Raw genomic sequence first — 15,112 nt, 5'->3', positions numbered from 1 at the left:
GAGGAATGAGAAGAAAGCTAAATTTCATTTTTTTAAAAAAATCTCTCTTCTTACTACTTTTGTGAAGGTCTGAGTGGGAAGGAATTTAAAACTAATAATCCAAAAGAGGTTTCAGGATGATCTACTTGTCTAATGTTCATAGTACCTTTTTTTCCCCTTAGCTCAGGTAAAATTAATGCTTTAAATGTGTGGAAATTTTAACTTTTGGAGTGTTTTCACATCTATACTCATAAAAGCTACCTTTGTTATGGCTTTCGCAGCATTTTATAGCTCTTTGTGAGTTCTGTTCTTTTTTTTTTTTTTTTTAAACCCTGGGAAGTAATTTCGTATGATTTTCTTCATTAATAGATAAAAGCTAAATGAAGCACAGTGAGTGAACATGATTAGCTCACTTGTGGAAAACAAATGTCAGACACATGGCCAAAGCTTACAGGTCCTGAGTTTCCTGATTGTTGCATAAACCCCTGAGTCACAATGATTCTATACCTGGTGTGATTTAAGTGAAACTGCAGGTGAAGGTTGAAACCATTCCTGAGAGTCTCCCACAGTGGCACTTCTAATATTAACCTGTCATTTCATTCTACATTCCTCAGTCCTCTCCATACTCTGAAACTGTATTTAAGATGGACTTTTGGGTGGGAGGTTATGAAAGAGTGAATGAGAAGCTAGGGAAATTCTTGTTTATCCTGGTATCCTTTTTATTCCTTCTTCCTAGCCATAGTCCCAGCAAATGTTGACCATTTTTTAATCTAAGTTTTTTGTTGAAATGTGTCATCTAATAAATAGGAAACTGGCAGTAAGGGAGCATAACTTTTTAGTTTCCTACGGTAACATAAAATTTTCAGAAGAAAGACACATAAAAATGGAGAGAAGTTTGGAAGGGATGAAATTTCTCTAATATTTAATATATATTTCAAAGCCTAATATTTCAGAGCTTTTTCGTATATCACATCCTGTTTATCCTTATGACTCTACCCTTAAGTGGGTAGGTCAGGTATTTTTGTATTCTTTTTTTGTTTGTTTGAGAAGGAGTCTGTCTTTGTCCCCAGGCTGGAGTGCAGTGGTATAATCTTGGCTTACTGCAACCTCCACCTCTGGGGTTCAAGTGATTCTCCAGCCTCAGCCTCCTGAGTAGCTGGGATTACAGGTGTGCACTGCCACGCCTGGCTAATTTATTTATTTATTTTTTTTTTGTAGAGATGGGGTTTCAGCATGTTGGCCAGGCTGGTCTCTAACTCCTGACCTTAGGTGATCCACCCACCTCAGCCTCCCAAAGTGTTGGGATTACAGGCATGAGTCACTGCACCCGACCCTATATTCTTTATGCATTAGAAAACTAGTAAGGATAATAATGCATAACTTTAGAGAAATTAAATTATTTGCGCAAGATCACATAGATGGCAGAACTAGAACTAAAACCCAGGTACTTTGGGAGGCCGAGACGGGTGGATCACGAGGTCAGGAGATCGAGACCATCCTGGCTAACACGGTGAAACCCCGTCTCTACTAAAAAAATACAAAAAATTAGCCGGGCAAGATGGCGGGCGCCTGTAGTCCCAGCTACTCGGGAGGCTGAGGCAGGAGAATGGCGTAAACCCGGGAGGCGGAGCTTGCAGTGAGCCGAGATCGCGCCACTGCACTCCAGCCTGGGTGACAGAGCGAGACTCCGTCTCAAAAAAAAAAAAAAAAAAAACCCAGGTAATTCTCCACTCAATGAAAACTTAAGAGTGTTACACAACAAAGGCTACATACAGTAATAATTAATACTAACTGCAAGAGAATACAGTCATTAAATCCACCCTGTTCTCTAACCTTTCTATCTCATACTTCTTGTGCTGTTTCATTTAACATTCAAAGAAAAACTAAAATGTTATAAATAACTTCAAAGTCAAATACTATCTGACCATCTAATTAGTGGTTTTTCAACATGATGACATTTGGTTTCTGTATTCAGGAATGGATCATTAACAAGGCTTATGAAATATAATTGTGCCATATAAAATTCATTCACTTTATTGATTGAGGTCAAGCCAAACTGCCAGCAAAACAAAACAAGCAAAAAATCCCTTTTCTTCAGTGACCGCTAATATTTTAGATTAAAAAAAGTGCTTCCACTTATTTGAGGTATCTAAAGTAGTTAAATTCATAGAAACAAAATAGAATGGCAGTTACCAGGGGTTGGGGGCAGAAGGGAAAAGGGGAGTTTAATGGGTATAGATTTTCAGATTTGCAAGATAAAAACATTCTGGAGATCTGTTCACAACAATGTGAATACAGGTATACTTAACATTAGTAAACTATACACGTAAAAATGGTTAAGATGGCAAATCTATGTGTTTTTCACCACAATATAAATAAATAAAATATATAGTTTGAGATGATAAAAACAATGGTTAGTGGTGATAGTTGCACAACAATGTGAATGTACTTAATGTTACTGAGCTATACACTTAAAAATGGTTAAAATGATACATTTTATGTTAGATACATTGTACTGCAGTTAAAAAATTGTATTTAAAGTTCCAATATGATTTTATATTTTTATCATATTCACTATTCTGTGAAAATCTTGCACTTCATGTTTCTGTGTTGCCAACTAGAAAGAAGAGATTTCTTTCAACTCTGTTACTTAGCCTATAGTCAAACAAATAATTGGTGTTGTTAGCAGCTATACAAGTCTAAACTAAAATCTATAGAGGGAAATTTCATTTCCAAGATTCACTATAATATTATGCAAAAATCTTCTAATGCCCATAGAATTCTACAAGGCATCTAATGTGCATATCATATTTCATCATTTGATGGTTACCTTACCTTGTCAGTGAATATCATATTTCAAGAGGCCCATTTTTTAGTCATATTCACGTTCATTCAGTAGTTGAAACTTTTTTTTGTTTGTTTGTTTTCGTTTTTTTCTTGTTTTTTGTTTTTTTGAGACGGAGTCTCACTCTGTCACCCAGGCTGGAGCGCAGTGGCGGGATCTCAGCTCACTGCAAGCTCCGCCTCCCGGGTTTACGCCCTTCTCCTGCCTCAGCCTCCCAAGTAGCTGGGACTACAGGCGCCCGCCACCTCGCCCGGCTAGTTTTTTGTATTTTTTAGTAGAGACGGGGTTTCATCGTGTTAGCCAGGATGGTCTCGATCTCTTGACCTCGTGATCCGCCCGTCTCGGCCTCCCAAAGTGCTGGGATTACAGGCTTGAGCCGCCGCGCCCGGCCTAGTTTTTTTTTGTTTTAAGACAGGGTCTCTCACTCTGTCACCCAGGTTGAAATGCAGTGGCACAGTCATGGCTCACTGCAACCTTGACCTCTGGGACTCAACTGATCCACCTACCTCAGCCTGCCAAGTAACCAAGACCTAAGGCGCACGCCACCACACCCAGCTAATTTTTGTATTTTTTTGTTGTTGTTGTTGTTGAGACGGAGTCTCACTCTGTTGCCGGGGCTGGAGTGCAGTGGCCGGATCTCAGCTCACTGCAAGCTCCGCCTCCCGGGTTCACGCCATTCTCCTGCCTCAGCCTCCCGAGTAGCTGGGACTACAGGCGCCCGCCACCTTGCCCGGCTAGGCCGGGCGTGGTGGCTCAAGCCTGTAATCCCAGCACTTTAGGAGGCCGAGAGGCGCGGATCACGAGGTCAGGAGATCGAGACCATCCTGGCTAACACTGTGAAACCCCGTTTCTACTAAAAAAAAAATACAAAAAATTTTTGTATTTTTTGTAGAGAGTTTCACCATGTTGCTCAGGCTGGTTTCAAACTCCTGAGCTCAAGCAATCTGTCTGCCTTGGCCTCCCAAAGTGCTGGGATTACAGGCATGAGCCACTGCACCTGGCTCAGTAGTTGAAAATTTGTTAAAAGGTATTCACTGTTAATAGCTAGTTATGATTAATCTCAGTTTTCAATTAGCAAAGCATTTTATGATTTTAAAATTATTTTAAATTTCCATTTAATATGCTCTACCAGTTGCTTTTTAAAAGTATACTTTTAAAATAGTTTATTTCAAACTTTAGGGTATATCCTTTTTTTTTCCCAAAGAAATTAGCTATGTAGGCCGGCCGCGGTGGCTCACGCCAGTAATCCCAGCACTTTGGGAGGCCGAGACGGGCGGATCACGAGGTCAGGAGATCGAGACCATCCTGGTTAATACGGTGAAACCCCGTCTCTACTAAAAATACAAAAAAAAATTAGTCTGGCGTAGTGGTGGGCGCCTGTAGTCCCAGCTACTCAGGAAGCTGAGGCAGGAGAATGGTGTGAACCCGGGAGGCAGAGCTTGCAGTGAGCCGAGATTGGCCACTGCACTCCAGCCTGGGTGACAGAGCGAGACTCCATCTCAAAAAAAAAAAAAAAAAGAAATTAGCTGTGTAATTTATCAAGGCAATCATTAACTGACCTTTCCTTATCAATTTTTAAATAATTCAGTTATTTCAAAATTCTGGTGAAATATTTACTTATATCTTTCTTCAGTAGTAAGTTGTCTCCTAGAGATTTTTCATTTCTTTTTCTAGCTGAATGTTTGGTATTTAATATTTCTTCAGTAGATTCCAATTTGCTCTCTTTCCATAGTTCTCACTGAGTGATCTTTCTGTTATGTGTTACATGAATACTATTTTTAAGTATACTCATAATATTTCACAAATCCAGTATCATGTGTCATACAGCTGAGTCTAAGCAGTGGTTTTATTTTTAATGAACAATTTGTGAGACATACTATTAATCATGCAATGCCTTTAACAGTTGAACTTTTTAATTGTGGGTTTGTGTGTGCAAGGGAGATATTTATGATTTCCACTAAAGCCCTCAAAGCTGCTCAGACAGCCCTTTTATCCATTTTTGGTCAGCTCCCATGGCTTTATCACTCTCTTCAAGCCCTACACCCTGCTTCTTCATTCTTAGAAAAAATAAGAGTTATCAAGTTTTAACTCATTTTCTCCTTTCCAAGTGAAATTGGAAAATCACAAATTTATCCCTATAACTTACTCGTTTCCCTCCACTATTAGGGTTTTGTTGACCCTCTCTACCTTTTTATGTCTCTTCCTACTCCTGCTGTACAAATATGTCCTCTCCTTTATCGTCAGTCTTTTTCCCTTCAGTGACTCTCCTTATCCTACAAAATGCTGAGGACTCCCACAAACTGCTGCCCATCTCATGCAACCCCCAACAGTCTGACTACTGGCACATTTCTCCTAAAGGACTTCCTTCTTGCCAAATCTCGTGACCTCTTAGTGTACATCCTTCTTAACCCTTGTGCAGCATTTGACCCTTTTCAGTGAATACCATTCCTCCTTGAAATTCTCCCTTTCCTTACTTTTTTTTAGTTGAAGTAAAATTTATATGATATGTAATTAACCATTTTAAAGTTAACAATTTAGTGCCATTTAGTACATTCACAATATTGTACAACTACCACATCTATCTAGTTCTAAGACGTTTTCATGTCCCCAAAAGAAAGCCCTATTCCCAGTAAACAGTTACTCCTTATTCCTTCCTCCGCCTAACATCCTGGCAATCACCAATCTGCATTCTGTCTATATGGATTTACCTTTTCTGTATATTTCATATAAATGGAATCATATATAATAGTATGTGACCTCTTGTGTCTGGCTTCTTTCACTTGCATAATGTTTTGTTTCAAATCTTAATATTTGCATATTTGCCTCAGATGTTCAGTAAGAAAACAGTATGGATAGAGTTGAGATGCCTATAGAGTTCTTCCCTTCTCTCCCCAGAAATAACCATTATCTTGTATTTAGAATTTTTATTGTTCCAGTGCATGTATAACCTTATGTTAAGTAGTATCTTGCCTTTAAAAAATTCTGGTAAAATCACATGACAAAATTTACTATCTTAACCATTTCTAAGTGTTCATTAGGGTTAAATATATTTGCATTGTTGTGCAACAGATCTCTGGAACCTTTTCATCTTGCAAAACTGAACATTTATACTCATTAAACAATGTTCTTCGATTTCCCTCTCCTTTTAGCTCCCAGTAACTACCATTCTACTTTGTTTCTATAAATATAACTATTTTAAATACCTCATATAGGTGGACTCACACTTATTTGTCTTTTTGTGACTAATTTCATTTAGTGTAATGTCTTGAAGTTTCATCCATGTTATAGCTTATGAAAGGATTTTCTGCCTTTTTAAAGCTGAATAATATTGCATTATATGTATGTACTACATTTTGTTTATCCTTTCATCCATCGATGGACTTTTGGGCACTGTTCACTTTTGGGGAGTTGTGAATAGTGTTCCTATGATCATGGTTTTCTGTAGAGAACCAAACCGTTTTCTACAGAAGCTGCATTTTACATTCTCACCAGAAATTGTACAAGGGTTCTAATTTATTCTCATCCTTGCCAACACTTGTTATTTTCCTTTAAAATTTTTTTAGCCATCCTACTGGATGCGAAGTGGTACCTCATTATGATTTTGATGTGCATTTTCCTAATGATTAATGATATTGAACATCTTTTGATGTGCTTCTTGGCTATTTGTATATCTTTGGAGGAATGTCTACTCAGGCCTTTGCCTATTTCTGTCTTTCTTTGCTCCTGTAACACTTCATATATTTACACAATATTTTAGCCCTTACATTGCCTTATAATGGTTTGTTTATATATCTAGGTTGTGAGCACCTTAATGTAGAGATCTATCCTTGTAGCTAATAAATCTCTCCCAAGTTCATAGTAAAAGTCTGGTACATAGTAGTTACTCAAAAAATACTAAATCTCAGACCTTGCATTTAAATTTTTTTTTTTTTTTTTTTTTTTGAGACAGGGTCACACTCTGCCACCCAGGCTGGAGTGCAGTAATGCAATCTTGGCTCACTTCAGCCTCAACCTCCCAAACTCAGGCAATCCTCCAGTCTCAGCCTCCCAAGTAGCTGAGACTATAGGCACATGCCACCAAGCCCAGCTAATTTTTTGTGTATTTTTGTAGAGACAGGGTTTCATCATGTTGCCCAGGCTGGCCTCGAACTCCTAGACTCAAGCAATCCAACTGCCTCGGCCTCCCAAAGTGCTGGGATTATAAGTGTGAGCCACTGTGCCTGGCCACAATTTCTACATATATTTGTGGTGAACAAAATAACTAAAGTAAAATACACTAACTATAAAACAAAACAAAACAAAAAACAAAAAAACTTTTAAAGAATGTGAAGACCAGGCATGGTGGTTCATGCCTGTAATTTCAGCACTTTGGGAGTCTGAGGTATGCAGATCGCTTGAGTCTAGGAGTTCAAGACCAGCCTGGGCAACATGGTGAAACCCCATCTCTACAAAAAATTAGCTGGGCTTGGTGGCATGCGCCCATAGTCCAGCTACTTGGGAGGCTGAGGTAGGAGGATCGCCTGAGCCTGGGGAGGTTGAGGCTGTGGTGAGCCTTGATCACGCCACTGCACACCAGCCTGGGCAATAGAGTGAGACCCTGTCTCAAAAACAACAACAATAACAACAGCAAAACAACACTTTTTATTGTGGAAAATATCAAATGTGTAAAAGTAAAGAGAATCGTAAAATTAACACCCTTTGATAATTATCAATACAGCATCAGTCTGGTTTCATCTAAATGCTTTCCACTTTCTCCCCGCTGGATTATTTTAAAGCAAACCTCAGAAATCATTTTATTCATACATAAATACTTTAGACATGTTTAAAGGAAAGATTTGAAGCACTAAACATAGAACTTTAGTTCACCTGAGGTTAACTAACTGGAACCCTCAATTAACTATCCTCCAATTTTAAGAGAACAGGACAAATTGGAAGAGATTATCTGCCATCTCAGAGCTTAAAAACATTCAACGTAATAGGTTCTAGTCTTAAAACAAATCCAACATAATTTTCTGAACTTCTACATTTTGAAAAACTCAAATGATGAACTGATATCATTACACTGAACTCAAGGTATTGCAAGAGCTAAATTATCGCAGAAATAGCCAAGATAAAGTATTTCACCAGAACCTTCCTACGTTGCAGCCCTGCTTATTAAGTTTGAATTTTAGTGTGGAAAGTATATTTTTCCATGGTAACTTTTAATTTTTATTTATATTTTATTTTATTTTTTGAGACGGAATTTCACTATTGTCACCCAAGCTGAAGTGCAGTGGTGCGATCTCAGCTCACTGCAACCTCCACCTCCAGGGTTAAAGTGATTCTCCTGCCTCAGCCTCCCAAGTAGCTGGGATTACAGGCACTCACCACCATGCTTAGCTAATTCTTGTATTTCCAGTAGAGATGGGATTTCACCATGTTGGCCGGGCTGGTCTCGAACTCCTGACCTCAGGTGATCCGCCCACCTTGGCCTCCCAAAGTGCTCAGATTACAGGCGTGAGCCACCACGCCCAGCCTATGGTAATATTTTTCAAAAGGATATTTTTGTTGAATCTCATTTTGCCAGAAAATAATGCTTCATTATATTTAGATGTAAAATGACACAGCTAGAATCCCAAAGTGTTTTTTTAATTTCATTGAATAATGAAGTAGTGTTATGTGAGGATTGTTGGGAATTTTGAAAATTACTGCTATTTACTTCTTGTAATCTAATAAACATTTTTTGAACTCTTTCTGTTTCCAACATGTCTTTTGGGACTTGAAACTTCTGAAGTTCTTTTCTGATATGTCTCATGATGACTACTGCGACTGCCTTTGTCCAAGCCAATAGCATCTCTCACCTGCCTTTCATGATAGCCTTCTGATTGGTCTCTCTGCATCAGCCCTTGCCTGCCTCTGCCTTAAAGGGCTAAAGCACTCCTTTTAAAACATGTCAGGTCACCTCACTTCTCTGCTCAGAACCCTCCAGTTGGCTTCCCATCTCACTAAGAGATGGCATGCAATATTCTCAGTAGAAGTGGTATTGCTAGGGTATGTTTTGGAAATTTGTGGGAGTATTTTTGGTTGTACCATAATTAAGTGGTAGCATTGAGTATGTGGGGGTCTGGGCTGCTAGACCATTATACATATTCCCTCACTATGAAGAATTGTCCCTCATCCTCCTCTATGAGTTTTTTAAAAATCCATTTTTGGCCAGGCGTGGTGGCTCATGCCTGTAATCCCAGTACTTTGGGAGGCCAAGGCGGGCGGATCACCTGAGGTCAAGAGTTCGAGACAAGCCTGGCCAACATGGCGAAACCTCGCCTCTACTAAAAATACAAAAAAAAAATTAAATGGGCATGGTGGCACGTGCCTGTAGTCCCAGCTACTCAGGGAGGCTGAGGCAGGAGAATCACTTAAACCCGAGAGGTGGAGGTTGCAGCGAGTCGAGATCGCACCATTGCATTCCAACCTGGGCAACAAGAGTGAAACTGTCTCCAAAAAAAAAAAAAAAAAAATCCATTTTTGAGGTATGCTTTATATACAGCAAAATGTACCCATTTTAAGTGTACAGTTTGATGTCTGACACATTTATATATCGGTGTAACCACCACAATAATCAAGGCATAAAACATTCCCATCACCACAAAAAGTTCTCTCATGTGCCTTCTGCATGGCTTTTGGATAGCCCTTTGGATATTCTTGAAGGTGAAAAATCTGTTTATACATTTCAGAGCCGAGAAACTAATTCCATATATATAAAAACAAAAAATATTTTTAGCATAGTTTTAATGTACACTTGATTTTCCAGAAATGTTACTCTGATGTAAGTTGAGGGAAAATGGTCCTTTGTTCAGAATTCTATCAGAGGTTTGCTATTCTGGAAAAACATGTCAGAGACAGCATCAGCTTCACTATGCATGGCATTCAAGACAAGAAGTTAACATTCCTCTATCAGTCTGCATTTGTAGCTACCACATTTATGTGATTCTACATAAAGGTGTAAACACCTATTTCATTATATCTTTTATGGTGTTCATGTCTGCACATTTGCATATTAAAATATATATTATTATAAGTTGCTTTCATGCATTTCTCATTTATATTACAGGTTTGGCATTATATTAGTTATTTTGAAGTTAGTTTTGTACATAGTTATAATATCCATAAATTTAATTTTAGCATATGAAAGGAAAAGTATAAAATATTTATTATATAAAAGGGGCACTGAATCTGTTAGACTAGAGAAACACTGCCCTGCATATTCTGACCCAGCCCCTTTCTTTCCCTAGATTTCCTCTGTAATTGAATCTACTGTTTGCTATTCTGCTCTCCACTCGCTTGCTCTGCCCACTAACCACTGGCTTCCCTGCTTTTCCATGCATATGCTCACCCCTGGACCTCTGTCTGCATTTGCTGTTTGTTTTCTCTGTGGAATGCTCTTCCATTAGGTATCCACATGCTCATTTCCTCCCCTCCTTTGGCTTTTTGCTTAAATGCCACCTGCTCAGTGAGGCTTTACCTTATCACCCAATTTAAAATTGTACCTCTGTCCCCTAGTACTCCTCATATCTCTTCCCTGTCTTATTTTTCTTAGGGGACTCACTGATCCCTGGACAACTACTTATTTTTGGTTGCCTGCTGACCTGCCCTTTACCTCACCCCTACAGAAACACTAAAATTTAAACTTTATGAGCAGGGCCACCACATATGGGTTGGTACTGGTGAAAAAAAAATTGTCTAATTCCTCAGCAAAATGACATTTGTTTTGACATGCTACATAATTGGCCCTGGGCTCCCTTTCATGTTTTCCAGCCTGGTATATTGTACTGGCTTCCCTCATCCCTTCAGTCTGTTTAGAAAGGCAGCAGCATCCCCAGAGTTTAAAACAGTGCCTAGTACATATTAGGTACTCTCTCTCTACATATATGTATATATTTTTTTCTCTTTCTCTCTCTCTCTCTATATATATTTTCTCTCTCTCTCTCTCTCTCTATATATATATATATATGTGTGTATATATATATATATATATTTTTTTTTTTTTTTTTTTTTTAAGAAGAAGTCTTGTTCTGTCACCCAGGCTGGAGTGCAATGGCGCGATCTTGGCTCACTGCAACCTCTGCTTCCCAGGTTAGCGATTCTCCTGCTTCAGCCTCCTGATTAGCTAGGATTACAGGCACCTGCCACCATGCCCTGCTAATTTTTGTATTTTTACTAGAGACGGGGTTTCAGCATGTTGGCCAGGCTGGTCTCAAACTCCTGACCTCAGGCAGTTCACCCGCCTCAGCCTCCCAAAGCGCTGGGATTACAGGCATGAGCCATTGCGCCTGGCCAATTTCTGTTGTATTCTTTTCTTCATTAAGAGAATTGATAGCTCTAACCCAGTGTTATTTATAAGCCATACCCATAAGTCACACTGATATGTCTCCTACATATGGTATAATAGCCTAAATTATAACATTATTTATCAATCATATTACCCCCAGGTATTAGGGGCAATATATGATATCTTTCTTAAGAATAAAACTGGGGAAACATTGTTAATACAAACATATGTCACTGATTTGAACTCCCACCGTTTCAAAAATTGAGTTAATTTGCTTGAACTGAGCTAAAATATTTACCCTTGTGTAATCCCTGAGTAAAAGCAGATCAGTGATATAGTATAAACATGATTACAGAAAAATGATCAACCTACTTAAGACAACAACTGACTTGCAAGTAATCGTTTGAAGTAATCCTTAATTCATTCAGGCAATATTTATTAAGCAGCTTTATGCACTAAACATGGATCTAGAAATATAAGGATATATAACGGATAGCCACTACTTTTAAGGAATTTGCATTCTAATAGGAATACAAACAAGTAACAAGTAGATACAATAATATGTTATAGTCGCCAGGATAGCAGTCTTACAGGGGACGAGGGTGGTGGGGGAATGGATGTGGGAGTGTAATGGTCATTTTACCTATGGGATTGGGAATGAGGTAGAAAAGTCTTTAAAGAGAAAGTAACACTTGAACCGAATATCTGAATTTAAGATGGTGGTTGTGTGGGCCAAGTGGGTGGTAGGTAGCATGAAGATATTTTTTTAAGGCATAAAGAGCAACATGATTCGGTGGTTTGAAATAATCCACCTGGTTAGCAGGATTGTTTGGCAGGGGTAAAGCATAGACTACCTACTGTGGGAGTGAAGTGAGATAGGGCTGGAGTGGTGGGCAGGGGTCAGGGCATGGATGGCCTGGTACCATGTACTAGAGGAATTTGAACTTTATCGTGTAGGTAGTAAAGAACCAGTGAAGGCCTTCAGGCAGGATAATAACATCACTTCATTTTACTGGTTTATCAGCAATGGATTAGTGATGGAGCTAGAGGTAGACTGTTACATACTGCATATAAGCAAAGTCAAGATCCTGAACTAAGAATGTAGCAATCAAGATGAAGAGGAGGAAGACAGATTAGAGAAGTGCTAGAATCTGTAGGGCTTCCTAACCAATTGTAGAGGGAGGTATGGTGAGAGGTATGAGTAAGGAGAGAAGTCACAATCTCAGATATATTCAAGAGCCAGGCAAACGTATATAAATGAATGAAAGGAGCTTCAGCATCCTTTGTGGTCACTATGAAGACTACATGAACCAGGAGCTCATCTGCTACTCATCTCTAGCCAGTTGTTCCATGCAGGCAGGGTGTAGTGTAGTGTTGCCTCATCATCTTCTGTTTTTTAAAGAGAAGCCTAAATCTGTATTCTTCTGTGAAATCTCCCAAATCTTAAATGTTGGCCTGAAGTTTTTTAAAGTACTTCCTGGACCAAATACAAACAAGTTTAGTCAATAAGCAGGCATTGCAGCCTCTGTTCTGGGTGATTCCTGGTTTCTACCTTAAATGATTAGAAGCATGGTGCCTGCTAAGAGAGTAGATCTCTCCATATACTTATGTGGATATGTTAATTAGCTTGATTGTGGAAATCATTTCACAATGTATACATATATCAAAATATCACATTGTACACTTTGAATATATAAAATTTTTGTCAATTATATCTCTATAAAGCTGGGGAGGAAAACAAAGCAAATAAAACCATCAGGTTAAAAAATAAGAAGTATTGTGCTATTCAATAAGATATGAATTAAAGGAGGAGAAATAGGTCAAGAGGTGGCGTGGAGAACCTGAAGGAGCATTCAGGGTTTGAGGTAACTTAATTAATGGGAAGCTACAAATGCAGGTCTGGAACACAAGAAAAGTATGGACTGGAGAATAAAGATCTGGGAGTTTCAGTAAATAGATAGTAGATGGGACTGCTGGGAGTGAGTTTTGCCCATGGAAAACAATATAGAATGGGATCAAAAGAGAATAAGGAACAGAATCTTAGGGAACACTATCATGTAAGAGGCAGGCAGAGAAAGAGAAGCTAGCAAAAGACAATAAGAAGTTGTCAGACAAGTAGGGAAAGAACTAGAGACAGGTCTTGTAAGTCCAGGGAAATAAATATATTTTAAGTGTCAGATACCTTAAAGAAGTCAAGTAAGAATACAATAAAAGAGGGGGAGGCATGGAGGTGTGTGTGTATGAGACAGAAAGAGAGAGAGATTATGAGATTATAGTTGATGCACAAGGCTTAAGTGTTGACTAGTTGCTGAAGATGATGGGGACAAAAGGCAGAGTTGCTTTATGTTAGAGAATACAGTGCCAACTGAGATGCCCTTGGTTCTGTTTTATTTGTTTGTTTTTAGCAAAGTTTAGCATTTGCTCCGCTCTCTCAAGTAGAATGTTACTGACAAGTGTTTCTAGTGTTTATGAAGAAAACAATCCCAGTCAGTTGTAGTGAGAATTAGCCAGCTTCCTATATGGCGAGCTCCTGATAGAATCATAGATGTTTGAAGTAGTAAGAAGGTCTTGAATTTGTATAAGGCATTGGATCTCAATCTTGGTTACATATTAGAATCACCCATGGGGCTTAAAAAAATACTGATGCCCAGGCCCTGTTCCAAATTAGTTAAATCGGAAGCTCCATGGCCCTGCTCCAAATCAATTAAATCAGAAGCTATTCCCAGTTGATTCTACTATATTTGCAAGATTGAGAATTACTGACCTAGTGGAACTGGAGTCACCCTGAACCACTTGGGAAAAATGATGCAAAAATACAGTGACTCCTTCATTTATTAAAATAATGATAATTGCTACCATTATTCATAAACTGAAATGTGCAATAAACAATACATTACTTTCTCTAATTGTTTAGATTCTGTTTTGTGCCTATAATCCCACCAGACTGACAAAAAAAGAGCAATCCTTTATGCCTTCTCTCCTCCCCTAGTTATTCTAGGTTCTGGTCCCTTACACATGGCCAAGTTGTCAGGTATTATTATGGCATCTTGTCCAGCTAATTAAGCAGTACAACTGAGACAATTGCCACCCCATTTGTCATGTGTGGTGCCTTCCAAGATAGCCCCCAATGATTCTTACCTCCTGATATTCACGCCCTTGTGTTGTCTCCTGCCATGTCATACCAATGTTGGTCTTTGTGATAAAATTCAGGGAAGTGGCTGGGCGCGGTGGCTCAAGCCTGTAATCCCAGCACTTTGGGAGGCCGAGACGGGCAGATCAAGAGGTCAGGAGATCGAGACCATCCTGGCTAACTCCGTGAAACCCTGTCTCTACTAAAAAATACAAAAAACTAGCCGGGCGAGGTGGCGGGCACCTGTAGTCCCAGCTCCTCAGGAGGCTGAGGCAGGAGAATGGCCTAAACCCGGGAGGCGGAGCTTGCAGTGAGCTGAGATCCGGCCACTGCACTCCAGCCTGGGCGACAGAGGGAGACTCCGTCTCAAAAAAAAAAAAATTCAGGGAAGTGATGGTGTGTGACTTGTGACACTAGATCCGAAAAGACATGGTGATGGCTGACTTGTTCTCTTGGATGTCTCTCAGTGGGTGAACCTAGCTACTTTTCATGAGGATACTCAAGGATTCCTATGAGAAGATGAAGCCTCTTACCAAGAGCCAGCACCAACTTGCCAGCCACGTGAATGCGCCATCTTAGAAGTGGGTTCCCGAGCCCCAGTCAAGCCTTCATATGACTGCAGCCGGGGCTGATATTTTGACTACAACCTCATGAGAGACTCTGAGCCAGAACAACCTAGCTAAGAAGCTCCTGAATTCTCTACCCAGAGAAAGTATATGAGATGTTTGTTGTTTTAACTAAGTTTTCAAGTGGTAATTTGTTATACAGAATATATAACTAATAAAGCATGGCTCCATTAGGTCTAAACATTGTCTTTTGCTTACATAGTACCCCAGAAGAACAGGAATCC

This window comes from Trachypithecus francoisi, unplaced genomic scaffold (assembly GCF_009764315.1).
Source record: "Trachypithecus francoisi isolate TF-2019V2 unplaced genomic scaffold, Tfra_2.0 Lachesis_group4, whole genome shotgun sequence".
NCBI lineage: Eukaryota > Metazoa > Chordata > Mammalia > Primates > Cercopithecidae > Trachypithecus > Trachypithecus francoisi.
The sequence above is the reverse complement of the archived record's forward strand: the minus strand, read 5'-3'. Positions refer to the sequence as shown.